Here is a 20,142-nt window from a genome sequence, read left to right as displayed (position 1 = left end):
CTATGGGTCGGAACTGACTCGACGGCACTTAACAAAAACAACATCCCTCATAAATACAAGTACTCCCACCCAAATTATAATTAATAGAATTCAAGTACATATTAAAAAAAAAAAATAATACATCATGATCAAGTAGGTACCACACCAGGTATGAAAGGATATTTTAACATATGAAAATCAATCAATGTAATCCACACAAAGATAAAACAAAGGACAAGAAACACATGGTAATCTAAATCAATGCAGAAAAACCACTGATAAAGCCCAACACCTAAAGCACAATTGCTAAAATGAAATCTCAGCAATATAGAAATAAAAGGGAAACTCCTGAACGTACGCCAGAGCATATATGCAAAACCATCAGCCGACATTATACACAGTAGAGAGAGATGGAAGGACAGAAGCAAGGATACCCTTTATCAGCACTCTTGTTCAATATGGTACTGGAAGTTTTCGATAGAACAATATGCAAGAAAGGGAAATAAAGTGCATACAAATTGTAAGGATGAAGCAATTATTCCTCCTTGCAGATGACAGGCTCATATAAATAGTAACAGAGAATACAGGAAAACTATCTGAACTAATAAAAGATTTCAACAAAGTGGAAGGATACAAGGTCAACTTACAAAAATCAGTTGGATTCTTCTACATTAACAAAGAGAATTATAACAAAGAAATCAGAAGAACAATATAATTTACAATAGCCCTCAAAGAGATAATAAACATCAGCAAAATTCTAACTAGGGACATAAAAGACATATAAATAAATGATAAACACTTCTGCAAGAAACCTAAATAAATGGAAACGTATATATTATGCTCATGGATAGGAAGACTTAACAATGCAAAAATATCAGTACTATCCAAAGTGATATATAAATAAATGCACTCCAAACCAAATTCCAACAACCTATTTTAAGAAGGTGAAAAAAATAAAGCACCAACTTTATATGGAAAGGAAAGAAATTCAGGATAAGCAAATTATTGTTGAAGAAGATGAACAAAGTAGAAGTCCTCATACTCTCCTCCTCCCAGATCTCAGAACCTACTACACAATCATAGCAATCAACACAGTCTGCTTATGGTTGTTGTTGTCTTTGTTGTTATTCTTTAGTGCCTTAGAGTCAATTCCGACCCATAGAGACCCTATAAAGGGTTTCCAAGGGGCAGCTGGTGAGCTTGAACCACCGACCTTGCAGTTCAAACGACTTTGCACTCTGACGCATTAGCCCACAGTGCCACATCAGGTTCTGACTTATTAGTGACCCTACCTACAATGGAAAAACAACACTGCCCGTTCCGACATCATCCTCACACTGTTTCCTATATTTGAACCCACTGTTGCAGCAGCTGTTGCAATACATCTTACTGAGATTCTGACGCCTTTTGTTGACCCTTCACTTGACCAAGCATGATGTCCTTCACCAGAAACTGGTCCCTCCTTATAACATATTCAAAGTACATGAGGCAAAGTCTCGTCACACTCTTTTCTAAAAAGCTTTCTGGATGTACTGCTTCCTAAAAGTTTTGTTCATTTTTCTGGAAGCCCATGGTATACTCAAGATTCTTTCCAATACACTGTAATTCAAATGCAACAATTCTTCTCCAGTCTTCCTTATTTATTGTCTAATTTTCAGAAGCATATAAGGCATTTGAAAATACCATGGCTCATATCAGGCATACCTTACTCCTCCAAGTGTCCTACTCTTTGCTCTTTAATACTTTAAAGGGGTGTTTTGCAGCAGATTTGCCCATTGCAATATTCAGTGACAGAAACATAGTCTAATGAACTCAGAAGTGCATGCAACCATGCATAGATTCAAGGGGTCAAAGTCCATGAAACAGAGAAGGGAACCTGGATGCTCATTTGCAAAACAATGAAACAAGTTCTACACCTCACATTTTACACAAAATTATCTCAAAAATGGATCAAAGACCTAAATTTAAAACCTAAAACCATAAATATTATGAAAGAAAAAGCAAGGACTAATTTAGGGGCCCTTTGTTGTGAAGTACCTTAAAGTTAACTAAGACTCTCTGTTATTACTGTTGTTGTTGTTGTTGTTGTTGTTGTTATGTGCCGTGGAGTCTGTTCCGACTCATAGCGACCCTGCACAGGGTTTCCAAGGAGCAACGGATGGTTTTGAACTGGCAACCTTGTGGTTCTCAGTCCAGTGTTTATCCTATTGTGCCACACCAGAAGTCTAGTTAAGACTCCTAGTGACCCTGAATAGGGTTTCCAAGAAGCAATTGGTGGCCTTGAAACTTGGACCTTGTTTTTAGCAGTCCAATACTAAAATTATAATCCCAAACCAGAATCCCTTGTTGTTGTTGTTGTCTGTCACAGAGTTGGTTCCGACTCATAGGGAACCTGTATAGGATTTCCAAGGAGCGACTGATGAGCTTGAACCACTGACCTTGCAGTTCAAACTAACCTTTCAGTCCAGTCCATTAACACACAGAGCCACACTAGGACTCCTACCTGTACCCGTGCTGTTATTGTTGTTGTTGTTGTTGTTAAGTGCTATTGAGTCAGTTCCTACCCACAGCAACCCTGTATAGGGTTTCCAAGGAGCACTGGTGAGCTTGAATCTCCGACCTTGCAGTTCAAATTGACTTTGAAATCCATCGCATTTTCCCACAGTCTCACCACCCCAATATAGGCCATAATTAGAATATCAAACAAAGCTAATAATGCACAAATTGTTGTTGTTATGTGCCGTGGAGTCTGTTCCGACTCATAGCGACCCTGCACAGGGTTTCCGAGGCTATAAATCTTTACGGGAGCAGAAAGCCTCATATTTCTCCTGTGGAACAGCTGGCAGTTTCAAAATGCTGACCATGAGATTAGGAGCCCAATAAGGATAAATTAGAGATCTCCTAAAAATTAATTAAGCAGCTATGCTTGATGTGGATAAGCACTCAACTGTGATGTCAGTTTGAAATGCAAGGTCATTGGTTCAAATCCACCAGACACTCCTTAGACATCCTATACAGAACCAATGTGAGTTGGAACCGAATGGACAGCACTTAACAAAAATAATGCGCATAAAAAAGCTTTTCCAAAAGACTAAAAACAGAACCTACAGTATAGGGGGGTGAAGGAAGGAGCAATGTTTGGCTATGTCATATCCAGCAAGTATCTAACCATCTAAAATGCATAAAGCAAACTTCAGCACATCAAAAAGAAAAACATAAACAATCCAATTTTTAAAAGGGAAAGGACATAAACAGAAACTTGCCAAAGAAGCTATTCAGACAACTAACAAACAAATATGTTTGTTACAATATCAAGAGATAGTATATGATCAACAGCCAATGATACTGAAGGAAGAAGTTCAAGGTGGACTGAAGAAACTGGCAAAGAACAAGGCTAAGGAAACTGATGGAACACAAATGAAAATCTTTCAACAAATAGATGCAGCACTGGAGGCACTCACTTATCTATGCCAAGAAAACTGGAAGTCAGCTACCTGGCCAGCTGATAGGAAGAGATACACATTTGTGCCCATTCCAAAGAGAGGTGACTGGGATGCAGAAATCATTAAACAATGCTAATAATATCTCATGCAAGTAAATGTTTGCTAGAGATAATTCAAACACGCCTGTCACAGTATACTGACAGGAAACTGCTAGCAGTTCAATCTGGACTCAGATGAGGACATGGAACCAGGAATATCATTGTAAATGTCACATGAATCTTGACTGAAAGCAGAGAATACCAGAAAGATGTTTACCTGTGCTTTATTGACTACAGAAAGGCTTTTTTATTATGTGGATAATGATCAGCAATGGACAACATTGTAAAGAATAAGTATTCCAGAGAAACTAATTGCGCTCATGAGGAACCTGTACATAGACCAAGAGGCAGTTGTTCAAAGAGAACAAAGAAACACTAAATGCTTTAAAATTAGGAAAAGTGTGTGCCAGGGTTGTACTCTTTCACCATATTTATTCAATCTGTATGCTGAGTAAATAACCTGAGAAGTTGGATTATATGAAAAAGAATGTGGCATAGGATTGGAGGGTGACTAATTAACAATCTGTGATATGCAGATGATACAATCTTGCTTGCTGAAAGTGAAGAAGACTTACAATACTTAAGGATGAAGGTGAAAGACCACAGCTTTTGTTACGAGCTATACCTCAGTGTAAAGTAAATAAAACATTCTCACCACTGGGCCAATAAATAACATCAAGGTAAATGGAAAAAAGTTTGTAGTTGTCAAAGACTTAATTTTACTTGGATCAACCATCAACACTCATGGAAGCAGCAGTCAAGAAACTATGTATTTATTACATTAGGCAAATCTTCTGCACAAGACCTCTTTAAAGTGTTGAAGAGCAAAGTCGTCAGTTTGAGGAGTCAGGTGCATCTGACCTAAGCATATGATATTTTCAATAACCTCATATGCATGTGAAAGTTGGACAATGAAAAAGAGAGACAATAGAAGAATTAATGCATTTGAGTTAAGATATTGGAGGAGAATATTTAAAGTACCATGGACTATCAAAAGAACAAACCAATCTGTGTTGGAACAAGTACAGTCAGAATGCTCTTTGGAATCCAGAACAGCTGTACTTTGTCTCTCATACTTGAGACATATTTTCAGGAGGATCGAGTCACTGGAGTAGGAAATTATGCTTGGTAAAGTGGAGGGTCAGCAAGAAAATTTGGAAACCCCAAACAATCTGGGTTGGCACAGTGGCGACAGCAATGAGCTCAAATGTAGAATTGTTTATGAGATTGGCACAAGAACCAGCAGCCTTTAGTTCTGTTTGTGCATAAGGGTGGTACCTAAAAACAACAACACCAACAAACACATGAAAAGATGTTTCTGATAATTAACCCTATATAGGGTTTCTAAGGAGCAGCTGGTGAATTTGAACCATTGACCTTGTGGTTTAGTCCATTATCCTGTAGAGCCAGGCCAGAGAGATAAAAATCAAAACTGCAGGGAGACACAACTCTCTCTAGCAGTAACAGCAATGATCAAAACACAGACAGTAGTAAATTCTAGTGATATTCTCCAGAGAGATTGGACCTTTCACACACGGCTGCTGGAAGTGGAAAATGGTACAACCACTGTGAAAAATGGTATGACACTTCCTTTAAAAACTCAAAGATAAAAATATTACATGATCATCCCTCATATATCTCAGAGAATTAAGAGAAGTAACACAAATAGACATAAGCACCTCCATGTTCTTCACAGCATTAGTCTCAACATCAAAAAGACGGAAACAATCTAACGTCTATCGCCGGATAACTGGATCTACAACCTGTGATATATAAATACTACGGAATACTACTCAATGAAAAACAATAATGATGAGTTCACGAAACATCTACAACATGCATGAATCTGTAGCACATTATTGCTGCTGTTGTTAAGTGCCTTTGAGTCAGTTACAATTCATAACGACCCAGTACAGGGTTTCCTTGGAGTGGCTGGTGGGTTTGAACTGCGGACCTTGCAGCTCAAACTGACTATGCAATCCAGTGCATTATCCTGCAAGGCCACACCAGGACTCTAGATTACAGTGTAGCACATCATGCTGAGTGAAGTTAAATTAAACATGAAAGGGCAAATATTGCATGACATCATTATTATAAAAAGTCAACAATAGATTTATATTCAGAAAGAAACATTCTTTGATAACTACGAGAGAGAAGAGGGTGAGGTAGGGAGAAGTGATAATTAGACAGTTCATAGCCTTAGGAGAGTGAGGTCAAGTGGTAAAACACAGTTCATAAGGATAAAGTTCTACATCCTAGTCTGGTGAGGTGTGTCTGGGGTCTTGAAAGACTGAAAACAGTCATCTAAGAACATCAATTGTTCTCCTCCTGCCTGGAATATAGAAGTTAAAAAAACAAACCCAGAAACTCAAGGCATCACCTGAATCACAGCGTCCTCTAACCTGAGACCAGAAGCAAATGGTGCCTAGCTACCACTACCAACCAAACATACAGTAGAAGGTCCCAGATAGAATGGGTTAAAAGAAATGTCAAACAAAACTCTAAGCCAGAATAAAAATAAATAAAAGATTTACTAGTCAGGAAGAGAGGAACCCCCAAGACTATGAATTTAAAACTGAAGACCGTACCTTCCAGCAAGTAATTGTTGTTGTTATGTGCCGTGGAGTCACTTCTGACTCACAGCGACCCTGTACAGGGTTTCCAAGGCTGTAAATCTTTACCAGAGCAGAAACCCTCATCTTTCTCCTGTGGAATGGCTTGTAGTTTCCGACTGCCGACCTCATATCTCACGCAAGTAAACGTTTGCTAGAGATAATTCAAACATGGCTGTCACAGTATACTGACAGGAAACTGCTAGCGGTTTAAGCTGGACTCAGATGAGGACATGGAACCAGGAATATCATTGTAAATGTCACATGAAACTTGACTGAAAGCAGAGAATACCAGAAAGATGTTTACCTGTGCTTTACTGACTACAGAAAGGCTTTTTTATTATGTGGATAATGATCAGCCATGGACAACATGGTCAGCAGGCTGATTCGTAAGCACTACTCTACATAACACACAAACAGTATGAAGAATGTTCTTTTCGGAGCAATCTATCAGTTGGAGTCGACTCAATGGCGGTGTGATGGGTTTTTTGGTTTTATACAAGATCAGTAGGGGGGAAGTTGCCCTAAAACAAAGATGAAAAGGCAGGGAAGGACAGGAAAAGGGGAGGAATGGAAACAGGGAACACAGAAAGTAAGGCGCGTGTTAACACACTGCATGGATTGTAATCACTGTCACAGGGCAATCTGTATATGAACAATTGATACACAAAACTAAGTAGCTATGTAAACTTTGGAAAAACAAAAAAAGTTGTTTTGTTGTTAAATTCATAATAGAAAATAGGAACCAAAATAAAATAAAATAAATTGTTAAATGAAAGCTTTTATTTCCTTATTACATATGAAATGTACTTTAAAAAGTAGTGAATATGGACGCGTGTATTGCTGTATTGTATTGAACTAATATAAGGATGAAAACATATCTACATAAATATTTTGGGGAAAGAAAATCCCCCTTTGTTATGTTCATTTTCCAGAGCATAGAATCTGATGTGTAATTTTGTCACCCTGTCCTATTTACCAGGGTTGTTAAAAACCCCTCCAAATGTTTTTCATCTCCCATATATTGCAGCATTAAATGAAATGTGTATTAAATCTAGGCAGCTTCTACTAAATTGAATCCAAAACCTAGTCTTTATGACATGGTGTATGAGGTTGAGACTCTACTTTAATTTCAGTATAAATGAAATCATCCTCCTTAATTTGGGGTTCTTTTCATTCATTTTAATAGATTTCTTAGAGTGATTTTATGCAAATGTGCACTTATCCAGGCGTGTTTTTTGAATGAAAGCAATTACTTATTCTGCACCTGCTTGTGAAAAGTTATTAATTTCTGAGAAAATCCAAAGGGAAAAAGTTTATAAGTCAAGAACTAAATAATTCAAGATAAAGTGAAAATATTCATTGAAAGTGACAGCTATGTCCGCGATTCCAACTTGGAGTGAATACAGTTTAACACATCAACTATTTTACTGACACCTCCTTTAAACCAGGATTGTGGTGGAATAACACAGTGAATATTTCACTTAATCCTCAGAAAAGCCAGTATTTATAAAGGAGAAAATGGACTAAGGTCTTAAACAGCTTACACAAAAGTTACCCAGAAACTAGGTTGTTGTTATGTGCCGTGGAGTCGGTTCCAACTTATAGTGACCCTGTACAGGGTTTCCGAGGCTATAAATCTTTACAGGAGCAGAAAGCCTCATCTTTCTCCTGCGGAACAGCTGGTAGTTTCAAACCACTGACCTTGCGGTTCGCAGCCCGATTCGTAACCACTACGCTACCAGAGCTCCTTAGAAACTAAGAAATACATTCAAATTTTGAACCAATAAATTATTCTAGAGTTTTATCTTTGTTTATTTTTATAGTCCCACTTTGCAGAGGTAGTCTCCACTTTATACACGCAAAATCTATGAAGAGTCTTTCCCTACTAATTGTCCCCAAGAAAACTGTGCAATTTTAACAAGCTTCTCTGGTAGTTTTCCCTCACCCTAAGAAGTCCTGGGGCGCTGTGGGTTAAGGCGCCAGAAGGCAAAGCCATTTGAACTTCAAGGTCAGCAGTTCAAGCTCACCAGCTGCTCCTCGGAAACCCTATGAAGGGTCACAGTAGGTCGGAACTGATTCTATGGCACTTCACAACAACAACAACAAAAGGTCCTGGTGTGGCACTGTGGGTTAATACACCACACAGCAAGGTCAGTTTAAACCACAAGGTTGGAAGTTCAAGTTCACAAGTCACTCTTCGGAAACCCTATATGGGGTCACTATGGGTCGGAAATGACTGGATAGCACTTAACAACAACAACAACAACAACAACAGGGCCCTATTGATGTCAAGAACCCTTGTTACTTTTGAGTGATTCTGCCAAAACTCACCGATCACCACAGGCTCTTGCCGAGAGGTTCTTGTCCACATCACATTTTCCTGTCTCCTACATCTCCCCATCTGTCTTTCAAACACTGCTCCTCTACCTGGAGTCCCACTCCGCTCTCACTTGCATTATACACCAAGACTTATAGATTTCAGTGCATTAATTTGTGCTTACTCCTATTTCACTTTTGAAACACTTCTATAATTACATGTGTAAAACAGTAATTTCAGATTAGAAACCAGAACTTCCCTTTCTTTAGATGGTCAAGATATGATTGACTAAGTTAATAGTACGCATTTCTCAAAATGTACTGTATTTAGGGCACTGATGAAAGCAAAATACATCAAGGAGGCATGAAAAATCAAAAGTGGTTGGGCGAAAGTTATGGGAAACACTGAGGAGGAGAGGGACAGAGAGAGACAAGCTTAAATGATTGACTTACTCGTAGAACAAACACTCCCTAGGTTTAGATTTTCCCTCTCCTAAAATAGGCAAGACTATTTCTGTCAACCTATATTTCCTAATATTCTCATATATAGGGTTCCCTGGGTAGAGCAAATGTTTGTTTTTTTTTCCTTGACTATTAAATGATGGTTGGCATTTCAAATCCACCAAGTGGCTCTGTAGAAGAAACACCTGTCAATCAACCTCCATAAAGATTAAGCCAAGAAAACCCAATGGAGCAGTTCTCCACAGGATTTCCTTGAGTAGAAATCGATTCAACAGCAATTGGGTTTGGCTTTGGTTTGGTTCTGGAAGAGTGGATAGGATCACTCATACACATCATGGGCATGTGCCCAGCCATTCTCCTTACATCATCCAATGCAAAACCCAGCAAAGAATGTGAACAGAAAAGTTGCTTTCTTATTCTAACTCTGCTACAAGAACCTCATGTAAGTTAATGGACTTTTCTCAGTCTCAATCTCATCTTCAGTATATCAAAGGATTCATTCACTTATTCTAACATCTATTGAAGAACTACTACATACACTATATCATACACAAACAAAAAAGACTCAGTCTCAACACAAATGAATCTTACAGATCAATGAAAACAACTGCTTCTGTAAATCAGGGTTCATCGATGGTCACATTCCTTAATGTTCCAATGTATTTTTTTTTTATGCTCCCCATCTATACTACATATCAAGAAGTAGATATCTAATGCTTACTGCTGCTACAGGTAGCACTGCTGAAGGATGTTGTTGCTAAGGATGTTGGTCCATTGCTACAACGGGCTGTTGCTTGTCCTGGCCCCACGTACCCAAAGGAAGATCAGTTCACATCCTGAATGCTAAACTCACCAAAGAGGCACAGAACTTGTACTTCCAACGTTCTGATGGTTCAGTCGTTTTAATTCCCACAAACAAGGATTTTGTGGTGTCTCCCCTCTGTCTTGTCAGTTCCCTTATAATAGTAATCCTTTTGAAACAAGTTAACTTAGTGAGCTGTAACAATGCCTGGTGTGATTTTTGACAGTGTGGGTTCCTGCCTTTGTGAATAGGATCATATTCATTATTGGACTCTGGGGTCCTGCCCAATGACCACAGGAAGACACCTCTAACTGGCTGACCAGGATCCACTGGTGAGTCTGACTTTTGAAGTTGTATTCTTGATAGCCATCCATTGTGCATTAAAAACTTGACATTTATTCTTCAAAAGAGTTACTCTAAAGATCTTTAAATGTGGCTTTTCCTGGTTCTTTTCTGTTTTAACATGACTTTCTCTCCCCAACACCCATATGAACAAGAACCTTCCTTGGAAGTCTTCTCAGCTCTTTGAGTAAGGATCTGTTTACCTGACTCTCAAGTGGGAATTTACAACTTCAGTGAGACATCAGTTGGTAGAATGGTTTCCCTATTTCTCAAGATCTCTTTTGGCACCCCCTATTTGTTGGAATCCTGGCGTGGCACTGTGGGTTAATGCGTCTGACTGCAAAGCCATTTAAACTGCAAGGTCAGTGGTTCAAGCTCATCAGCTGCTATGGGTTGCTATGGGTCAGAACCGACTCGACGGCACTTAACACAGAAACTTGTTGAAATCTCATTGGATTTGCCAGTTTGTTGAGATCTCTGGTTTCTTTGTTCTGCTTGATATCTAACTCCATTATGGGGAATTCCCACTAAGTCTTTCATATGTCCAGTATTTACAAAATTGGGAAAAGATTCACAAAGGATAATTTGAAACTTCAATGGCGTCTTTGAGACACTTGCAAAGTCTAAACTGGCTCATCACCCTCCCTCAATCCTTACTTTTTACTACTTTTGAACCTTCCCTTCAGCTTCCTTTCACCTCCTAAAACACCCCTACCTTCATTCTTCTATCCATGCTACCATGTTTGTTTGTTTGTTTCTCTTTTCCTCTCCAGCTCCTCAATTCTCAAAATTCACTTCAATATTATGGACTTCTTCCCCTGATGGGGAATCTAGAGAGGTTTAAAAACCCAAAAGAAGTCACCTGAGGATGAAAATATCAATAGAAACAGTTTGCATGTTGTTTCCACTCAGATGGGCTTTGAAAACACTCAGAAATTTTCATCCACAACTCTATAAAATCATAAATCACGGCAAAGGAAATCTTGAAAGTATTTGCCACAATTGTTGGTGGAGGCACATCAACTTTCATTGAACCTCAACTCCTCCCATCTGACAGAAACATAATCCTAATCAAAACATAAAGGTAGCAAAGACAAACACTAGCTCCCTTCTATAAGCCAGTAAGTTTTATACTTCTGTGACTGTGTTTGACTCATGGTTGGGGATTTAGAATTAAAGCTATAAGCTCTGTATTTAAGTCTCACAACAAAGAAATGTTGACGTGGAGTTTCAGAGTTGTGTAAACAGTCAGTGTGCTTGGCGACTAACCAAAAGGCTGAAAGTAGAAATTCCTTCAGAGCAATCTCAGAAGAAAGGTCTAATGGTTACTTGACTTCCATAAATCTAGTCACAGAAAACCCAGTTCTAAACTCTGACACACACTGGGTCACCGGAAGTCAGTGTCTACTAGATGGCAACTTCGGTTTTGTAATGTTTATAAATAGAGAGCATCCTGGTGTGGTACCATGGGATAAGCACGGGACCTCAAATTCAGTTTGAACCTCCAGGTTGGTGGTTCAAATTCACCAGCTGCTCTTCGGAAACCCTATAAGGGTCGCTTTGAATCGGAACTGACTCGATGGCACTTAACAAATAGAACAAAACATATATAGGGAGTACATTCCGGCTGTGATGCTGTAGGATAAGCACTAGACTGCTAACCACAAGCTCAAGAGTTCAAAGTCATTCGGTGTTTCTTGGAAACCCTATAGAGTATAACTATGAGTTGGAACCAGTGCCTCAGCATTTAACAACAACAACATATATACATTATGTATGTGTAATATTTTCTTACTTCTGTGTGGTATCTCTAAGTAAGATTATAAAATTTCTTAAAGGAGCTCTATTCTAATTGGCTCTATTCTAAATAATTACTAAATAAAAAAATATTCCTAAAACTCCCAGAAATTAAGATAACTGAACCTAGTATGTCTCAAATAATAAAGCATATTCATATCAAAGCAGAATTATACCCAAATGTTTTCATTGTACAAACAGTCACCTCCCAAGTCCTCAGTCAGCTGTGTAAGCTCTGAGAGGTTATCTACTATCTCTCCAAACTTCGATTGCTTTTCCTTCAAAGACACCAAGCATTTCAGCTTTTAGGTCAGGTTATCATCTTTCTGAGGCAATGTTACTTCTGGCCTGCTCTTGTGGTGAAACTCAAATATATCCTTCTAAAGGAAATGATTCAAAAATCTCTCTCGCTGGAAAAGAGAAAAAAAAGCTAAGTCAGCTAAAGTCCCCATTGTAGGACCTCTTCTACAAAGCATAATTACAAACTATGGTAGATGTTTGACAGACAAGTAAAGACACTATGAGGACATTGTACTGGGAGACCTAATTTAGACAGGAGGATCAAAGAAGTGAATTTTCAGGGAATTGCATATAATCTGATATCATAAATATAAGTAGAAATCACATAAAACTTGTTGCTGTCATGTCAATTCAGACTCACGGCAATCCCATGTGTTAGAGTACAACTGCTCCATAGGATTTTCTTGGCTACCATATTTATAAAAGTAGATCTCCAGAGGTTTCTTCTACAGTTTTGCTGGGAGGTTTTCAACCATCAATTAGCCAGAGTGCTCCTTGGAGGCCAAGATGGCCAAACTTCATCTCTCATACTTCGGACATATTGTCAGGAGGGACCATTCGCTGAAGAAGGATATCATGTCTGGGAAGGTGGAGGGTCAGAGAAAAAGAGGAAGACCCCAACGAGATGGATTGGCCAAGTGGCAGCATCAATGGACTCAAGCGTGGCAACAGCAGTGAGGTTGGCCCAGGATCAGGCAGTATTTCGTTCTGTTTCACACACTAAAGTCGCTATAGGTGGGTACCGACTCGATGGCACCTAACAACAACAACAACAACTTATGTGAAAACCATTTATGACACCTAGGGAACCAGGAATTACCTTGTTATTGTTAAGTACTCTCAACAATGGTTTTCACATAAGTTAGTTCCAATTTTTAAGGTTTCCAAGGAGCGGTTGGTGGGTTTGAACCACTGACCTTGCTGTTGGCACTACAGAGCTATCCCACACCAGGACTCCTAGGGACAATAAATCTCATGCTCAATAACTCTGGGGCTGATAGAGCTAGATGTGTTTAAGGAACTAAAGCAAAGCTCAAATTGGCTAAATGGAAGTGTGTAAGGGGAGCATGAGAAGATGAACTTGAAGAGAAAGTCCCGGTCAGATCACATAGGATGTTGGATTACATAGTTCCCAAGACCATTCTAGATTACCGTCTTCAGAAATCATGTGCCAAACAGCAAAATGGCAGAAACAAACTGAGTTAAAAGTAGTTTTCAAGCAAGTCAATCAAATAAAAAAAAAAAAAAATGGAAAGAAGTGAGTCCAATGAAAGAAGTGAGTCCAGTGAAAGACACTGGTGAGGTCCTGTATTCTTATCACCAATCTTCTCAGGAGCCGACCTGGGGCACCCAGATGTCTCTCATCTCACAAAAGTTACCTGCAGGTACAAACAATGTAGGTTTTCATGGCCTGTGGCAACACGTGTTCCACTTCTCAAGAAGACAGAAAGCATCCGCATTCAATAGCAAATGGGACCAGATATCTAAATCATATCTTCAAACCATCATTGATGAGCAAGAATAAATTAACACAAGAAAGTAAGCATTACAACAGAGAAAGACTGAAATGGGCAATTCAGGATTAAAATTAGCTTTCTGAACATAATGAGAAGATTATATGTAAGGCTTTCTGTATTACATCCCGTGCTTTTGTTCTGGAAACAAATCTTTCAGGGATAAAAAACAGTTCAATAAAAATGACTGGCAAGATACCAAATTTAAGACAACAAAATACTTAACAAATTTTGAAAGGTATTTGATCAGAATAGTCAGATGATGGGAGATGTGGGAGATGTTTTCTTATTGTCAGATTTAGGACCTTGGGCTTTTTTTTTTTTCAGTTTTGCTTTAATTTGGCATATGTACATATATATATATAATGTCTTGCTTTATATCACATGTATTTACCATGAGCAGGATTTTTTTCTCTGGTCAATTCCATGTAGCTAGAAAGAGACTCCAGTGATTTCATTTTCCCAGTGTGCCTGGCTTTTTCATGGACTACACAATGAATGATTAAAAGACTTTTTCTGTATTGTTTGTTAAATTGGACTCTTCCAGCAAATTGGGGGTGGTTCCCATGGGAACTTCTGGCCATGGTGTAAGAGCAAAACAGATCTCTCAAGTCTGAACTGAAATGTCACTTGACAAAATATTTTATTCGCTATTTCTGTGGGAGCAATCCTCTAGTACCTAAGAAAGCGTAAGGCTGATGTTGGTGTTACTTTTAGTGTCGTTGTTTGTTTAATACTCATTTCTAGCAAAGATCACAAAACTTTTCCACTCAAAAAAAAAAAGATACTTTACACAGCTTCAGACATGCACATTATACACGAAACTGTCTTTAATGTCAAAGTAAGCATGTGTGGCTGGAATGGTTCAGCATGAATTCAGAATGAAATTTAATGGAGAAAAAAATGGTCACAGATCTTGGATATTATCATTTTGAAAAATGCCAGAATACTAATTGAATAAAATTGGAACATACTGCTTTAAATATAAATATATTTATATAAGGTAAGGTGGTAAAGAAAGCATAAAATAATGACCACATACTCAGGTGTAGACTGGAGAAAGGGTAGAAAAATGGAAATTACAGTTCAGGGGGTCCTGAGCTTCTCATTGGGTTGATAAAAAAGTTTTGAAAAAAGGTAGACATTGTTAACGTAATTGTGAATTTTTAAATGGCAGTAATTTTGTTATACATATTTTGTAACTATTTTTTTTAATTAATACTTTTTCACTTGATTACAAAGGCTTTAAATATTCTTTAAGTTAAAGATCCCTGTATAATGGTGCCGGGGTGGTATTTGACTTACCCTACCTTCAAACCCTGTGCAGGGGTCACTATGATCTGGAACCCACTGCATGGTACTCAACAACAACAACACGTTCAAAAAAACAAAAAAAATCAAAATCAATACCCCAAGGCCAAGTCATACCCACAGGCAGGTATTTCTCCCTGTTGGGCCCTCCCCATGGCCTTTACCCTACTTTGGAAAGTGTTACAAAACTTTGTAGCTCTACTAATTAAGTGTCTCCAGGAATCCCACTCCACAGTGAGATGAGCCTAGGTTCAAAGGTACTCAGCTCCTAACTCAAGAAGCTGTCAAAACTTGGTCCCCCAACAAATGTCTGGAGGCTCCCTACTCTGCTTTCTCAATCCACGAACTCGGAAGTGTGCTTGGCTGCCTGTCTGCCACCATTTCTCCGCTACTGCTTCCTGCTATCTCTTTTTTTTACTTTCTTTCAAGTTTTTATTGTGAATTGAGTGATATTTTACATGGGAGAACATAGGTCTTACAGTCATCATTTCATTGCAATGATTACAACCCTCTCTGTGCATCATCATTCAACAGTATTTGCTTCCATTCCCTCTGTTTTGTTGTGAGGTTTTCGTTTTGTTTTGGGGGGATGTACACAAAACACTCAGGAATATATAATCATTTAAACAGCCAAAGGGCACATTGTGCAAGCCTACCTTCTGATTTCCAGCTCACAGCCTTTCTCTTTCCATGAGTCTAGAATCCTCCATTGCTCTATTGCTCTACGTCCTAATTTCTACCTCTATCTCTGGTGTTGCTGCTTTTCTGGATAAGTTCTCACATTCCACTCGTGCTCTTCTCTCTTGATAATCCTAAACTATCTATCTCTTAGTACCCAAGCCATGGTATTTTCAATAACCTCATATGCATGTGAAAGCTGGTCGGTGAATATGGAAGACCGTAGAAGAATTGATGCTTTTGAGTGATGGTATTGGAGGAGAATATTGAAAGTGCCATGGGCTTCCAAAAGAACCAACAGATCTGTGTTGGAAGACCTGCAGCCAGAGTTTTCCTTGGAGGCCAGGATGGCCAAACTTCATCTCTCATACTTAGAGCACACTGTCAGGAGGGACCAGTCAATGGAGAAGGATACATGTTTGGTAGAGTGGAGGGTCAGACAAAAAGAGGAAGATGCCCCAGCGAGATAGACTGGCATAGTGGCAGCATCAATGGGCTCAAGCATAGCAAAGATACTGAGGTTGGCCCAGGATCGGGCAGTGTTTTGTTCTGCTATGCATAAGGTCGCTATGAGTCGGTATTGACTAGATGGTACCTAACAACGTCTCTGGGTGTCAAGCTCTCTGTCATCTGTATCAAGGAGGTTCAGGTATCTTGAGTCTAAAGGATATGCTCTACTCTCAGCTTTTCTTCTTGATGGTAGCAAGATCCCCTTTTCCATCTCTGAGATGGCTCATTTCACACCTAAAGAGATGACAAAACTGTCCAATCCCCATGTTAGGATTCCATACATCTTATTTGCATGTTCCATTGTTGCAAGTGTGCCTTATACCTTATTTACATTATTAGCAAGCTATCGAGTTCCTTCGGCAGGACACAAGCACCTCACATTTTCAAAGTTTTACCAAATCATTAGAGTCCTGGTGTGACGCTGGACTGCAAAGTCACTTTGGAATGAAAGATAAGTGGTTCAAGCTCACCCGCCCCTCCTTAGAAACTCTATGTCGTGTCTGTATGGGCTGGAACCGACTCAGCGGCACTTAACAACAACAACAGCCCAATCATTAAAGATCTCTGGTGGAACGATGGGCTAAGAGGTTGGTTGCTAACCACAAGGTCATTGGTTCAAACCCATCAGCCTCTCTGAAAATGGAAGATGAGACCATTTGCCCCTGTAGAATTTTACAGTCTCAAAAACCCTGAGAAACAGTTCTGTTTGATCTACAGAGTCACTGTGGGAGAAAATGGACTTATGGCAGAGGACTTGGTTTTGGTTTTTACCCAGTCATTTAGTAGAAGGTGGTGGTGGTTGATGGTGGTTATGTGCTTTGAAGTCGGTTCCAACTCATAGCGACCCTGCATAGGGTTTCCAAGGCTGTAAATCTTTACGGGAGCAGAAAGCGTCGCCTTTCTCCCACGCAACTGCTGGTAGTTTCAAACTGCTAACCATGCAGTTAGCAGCCCGATTTGCAACGACTACGCTACTGAACTATATTTCAAAGGGTCATATCAAACAATTCACTTCACCTCAATCCCAAACTACCATATTCCCAAGAGCCCTGGCACTTTGTAAACTGTATGAATGACTTTCCAATCTCCAATGCCGCAATTCTAGTTGAAGCCAACACAGTCTCCTACATAGGAAACAGAATTCAACAGATAGATCTTCTGTTTTCTCTCTAGACCCTCTCTGCACAACTGTCAGAGTAATATGTAATACAAACAGAACGTGTTTTAAACAGTTCCACTTGCTCTCACATCATTCAGAATGAAATCGAATGCCTTTGCCACCATTCACATATCATTTGTGATCTTGTCACTGCTTTATCCTCATTTCTATTTCTTTTGCAGCAAAAATGCTCAAAAAGTTATTTTGCTCACCATCCCCAATTACTTTTCCCCATTCGTTTTTAACTTCATTCTAATCGGACTTTCCCATGATCTCTGTTTGTCATGCTACAGTGACTTACATGTTGCTGGGATTCCAGAAGCTATGTGACCACTATTTCAAATAATAACAGGGACAACTAGGTGTAACCAGAGCTTCCAGTCTAGACAGACTAGGAATAAAAGCCTGCTGATGTACTTCAGTAAGTTAGCCAATGGAAAACCTCATTAGATCACAGCCGAACTTTGTCCAACTTGTTTGTTACGAACATGTCATCTTTGGAGGAGGACATTATGTTAGGTACAATAGAAGTCCAAGAAGGAAAGGATACCCTTGGTGAGATCAACTGATACAACAGCTGATAAATGGACTCAAAGATGCCAGCAACTGTGAGTATGACACATGACTAACCTTCTTTCTACCGTACATGAGACACTGTACTCAGTGGTAGTCTATCTATCTATCTAATCTATCTACCGACCGACTTATCTACCTATGGAGCTCTGGTAGCGTAGTGGTTATGAATCAGGCTGTGAACCTCAATGTCAGCAGTTCGAAACTACCAGCTGTTCCACGGGAGAAAGATGAGGCTTTCTGCTCCTGTAAAGATTTACAGTCTCGGAAACCCTGTACAGGGTCGCTAGGAGTTAGAACCGATGCCACAGCACATAACAACAACAACAACAACAACAACAACTTATCTCCTTACTCAGACATTTCCCTCATTACTCCTGCAAGACTGCATTTTCAACGTTACTAATGATGAATGACCAGGTGACCAAATCCAAAGACAAGGCCTCAGTAGTCACCGTGGACACAACCGCTGACTTCTGCCTCTGTGCTATTGCTCTTATCCACTTAATTTTCATGACCACTCTTTTTCTCACACCTTACTGGTTATTCTTTATAGCATAGTGGTTACAAATCGGGCTGCTACCCTCAGGGTCAGCAGTTCGAAACTACCAGGTGTTCCACTGGAGAAAGATGAGGTTTTCTGCTCCCATAAAGGTTTACAGCCTCGGAAAGGCTGTACAGGGTTACTATGAGTCAGAACCGACTCCACGACACATAACAACAACAACAACAACAACAACTGGTTATTCTTTATAGTTTCCTCGGCTGCTTGTCTCTTTTTCCAGACATTATAATAATTCAGTAACACAAGACTGCATCCTTGGTCACCTTCTCTAATACACTAACTTAGAGTGAAACTAGTTCTTAATTCCAATGCTGGCCTGTACTTAAAAATAATAAAACCAAGGAAAATAAGCTTCTGGTCCTCATTTTAGGTTGACTAATTTCCTCAATAAGAAAACATGCATAAAATGAACAAGCAAGCTATTCGATGTCTCAGATGATTAAGTGTAAGTTGAAACAGCTTTGAAGTAGCTGTTCCCCAATTCCCGCGGGAGAATTTGTAGACAAATAACCAGACCAGACCTTGCAAATAGATCTCTCCAACAAGGGGGAACTAAATAGAAAAAGTATATTCTATACTAGGTTAGAATTATAGCTTTAAGTAACTTTTTAAAAAGACAAGGAAAATATATACAAATACTTTCCAAGAATGTTAAGAAATATATTCATGTTGGGAATTAGTTCTAGAATGTATTGCAAATAAAAAGTAGTTAACACTATTATTTTTCTGCTTGTTAAAACTCTTTTATAAATATTTTGTATGCCCTAAAAACTTCATTTCATACAGTCACCCCAGACACAAACATTCTACCTCTACTTTACAGTGTGGCCCTGTAAGGTTAGCACCGGACCTGAAGGTCAGTTTGAATGGCATGGCTGGCAGTTCAAACCCACCAACAGCTGCTCAGAAGCCCTGTAATAGGGTCAGAATTGACTCTACAAAATTTAACAACAACAAGTTTATAGATGAGGAAAAGAGGCACAGCGGCACAGATAGCTTAACCAACTTACCTGTACTCAGTTGACTTAAACACAGCAAACTTTGCATCAGAATATATGCTTTTATCCATGTGATAAATAAATAAAGGCTGTTATTCTTGCTGTGTGTCACCAAACCAATCCCTACTCATGGTGATCCCATTTTACAGAATAGAACTGTCTCCATAGTTTTCCTAGGCTGTAAATCTTAACAGGAGCAAATCCACCAGGTATTTTCTCCCATGGAGTAAGCTGGTAGATTTGAACCACCAACCTCAGCTTCGCTTAATTATCATACCACCAGGGGGCCTTTGTTAAAGTATAAATAAACAAACAAAAATAAATAAAACCCAGGGTTTGTGAGGCTATAAATCTTTATAGGAGCAGACAGCCTGATCTTGGAGTAGCTGATAGGGTTGAATCACTGACCGGGTAGTTAGTAGTCCAAGACTTACCCTACAGCGCCACCAGAGCTCTTTTTGTTAAAGGATAATGACTATTAATTGAGTGTTTATAACATGCCAAGCATTTGTACATAGACGCTTACAAATATATATGAATAAACCTAATCATTAGTTTCTTAATTAAACATATTTCATGTACTTTACAAAGTAAAATAGCAGAGAAAAGGCCCCCTTCTCCATTCCCTATTGAATTTGCACAGAAAAGGCCCCCTTCTCCATTCCCTATTGAATTTGCAC

The sequence above is a fragment of the Chrysochloris asiatica genome, unplaced genomic scaffold, assembly GCF_000296735.1.
Source record: "Chrysochloris asiatica unplaced genomic scaffold, ChrAsi1.0 scaffold00121, whole genome shotgun sequence".
NCBI classification, from domain to species: Eukaryota; Metazoa; Chordata; class Mammalia; order Afrosoricida; family Chrysochloridae; genus Chrysochloris; species Chrysochloris asiatica.
This window is presented reverse-complemented; position numbering follows the sequence as displayed.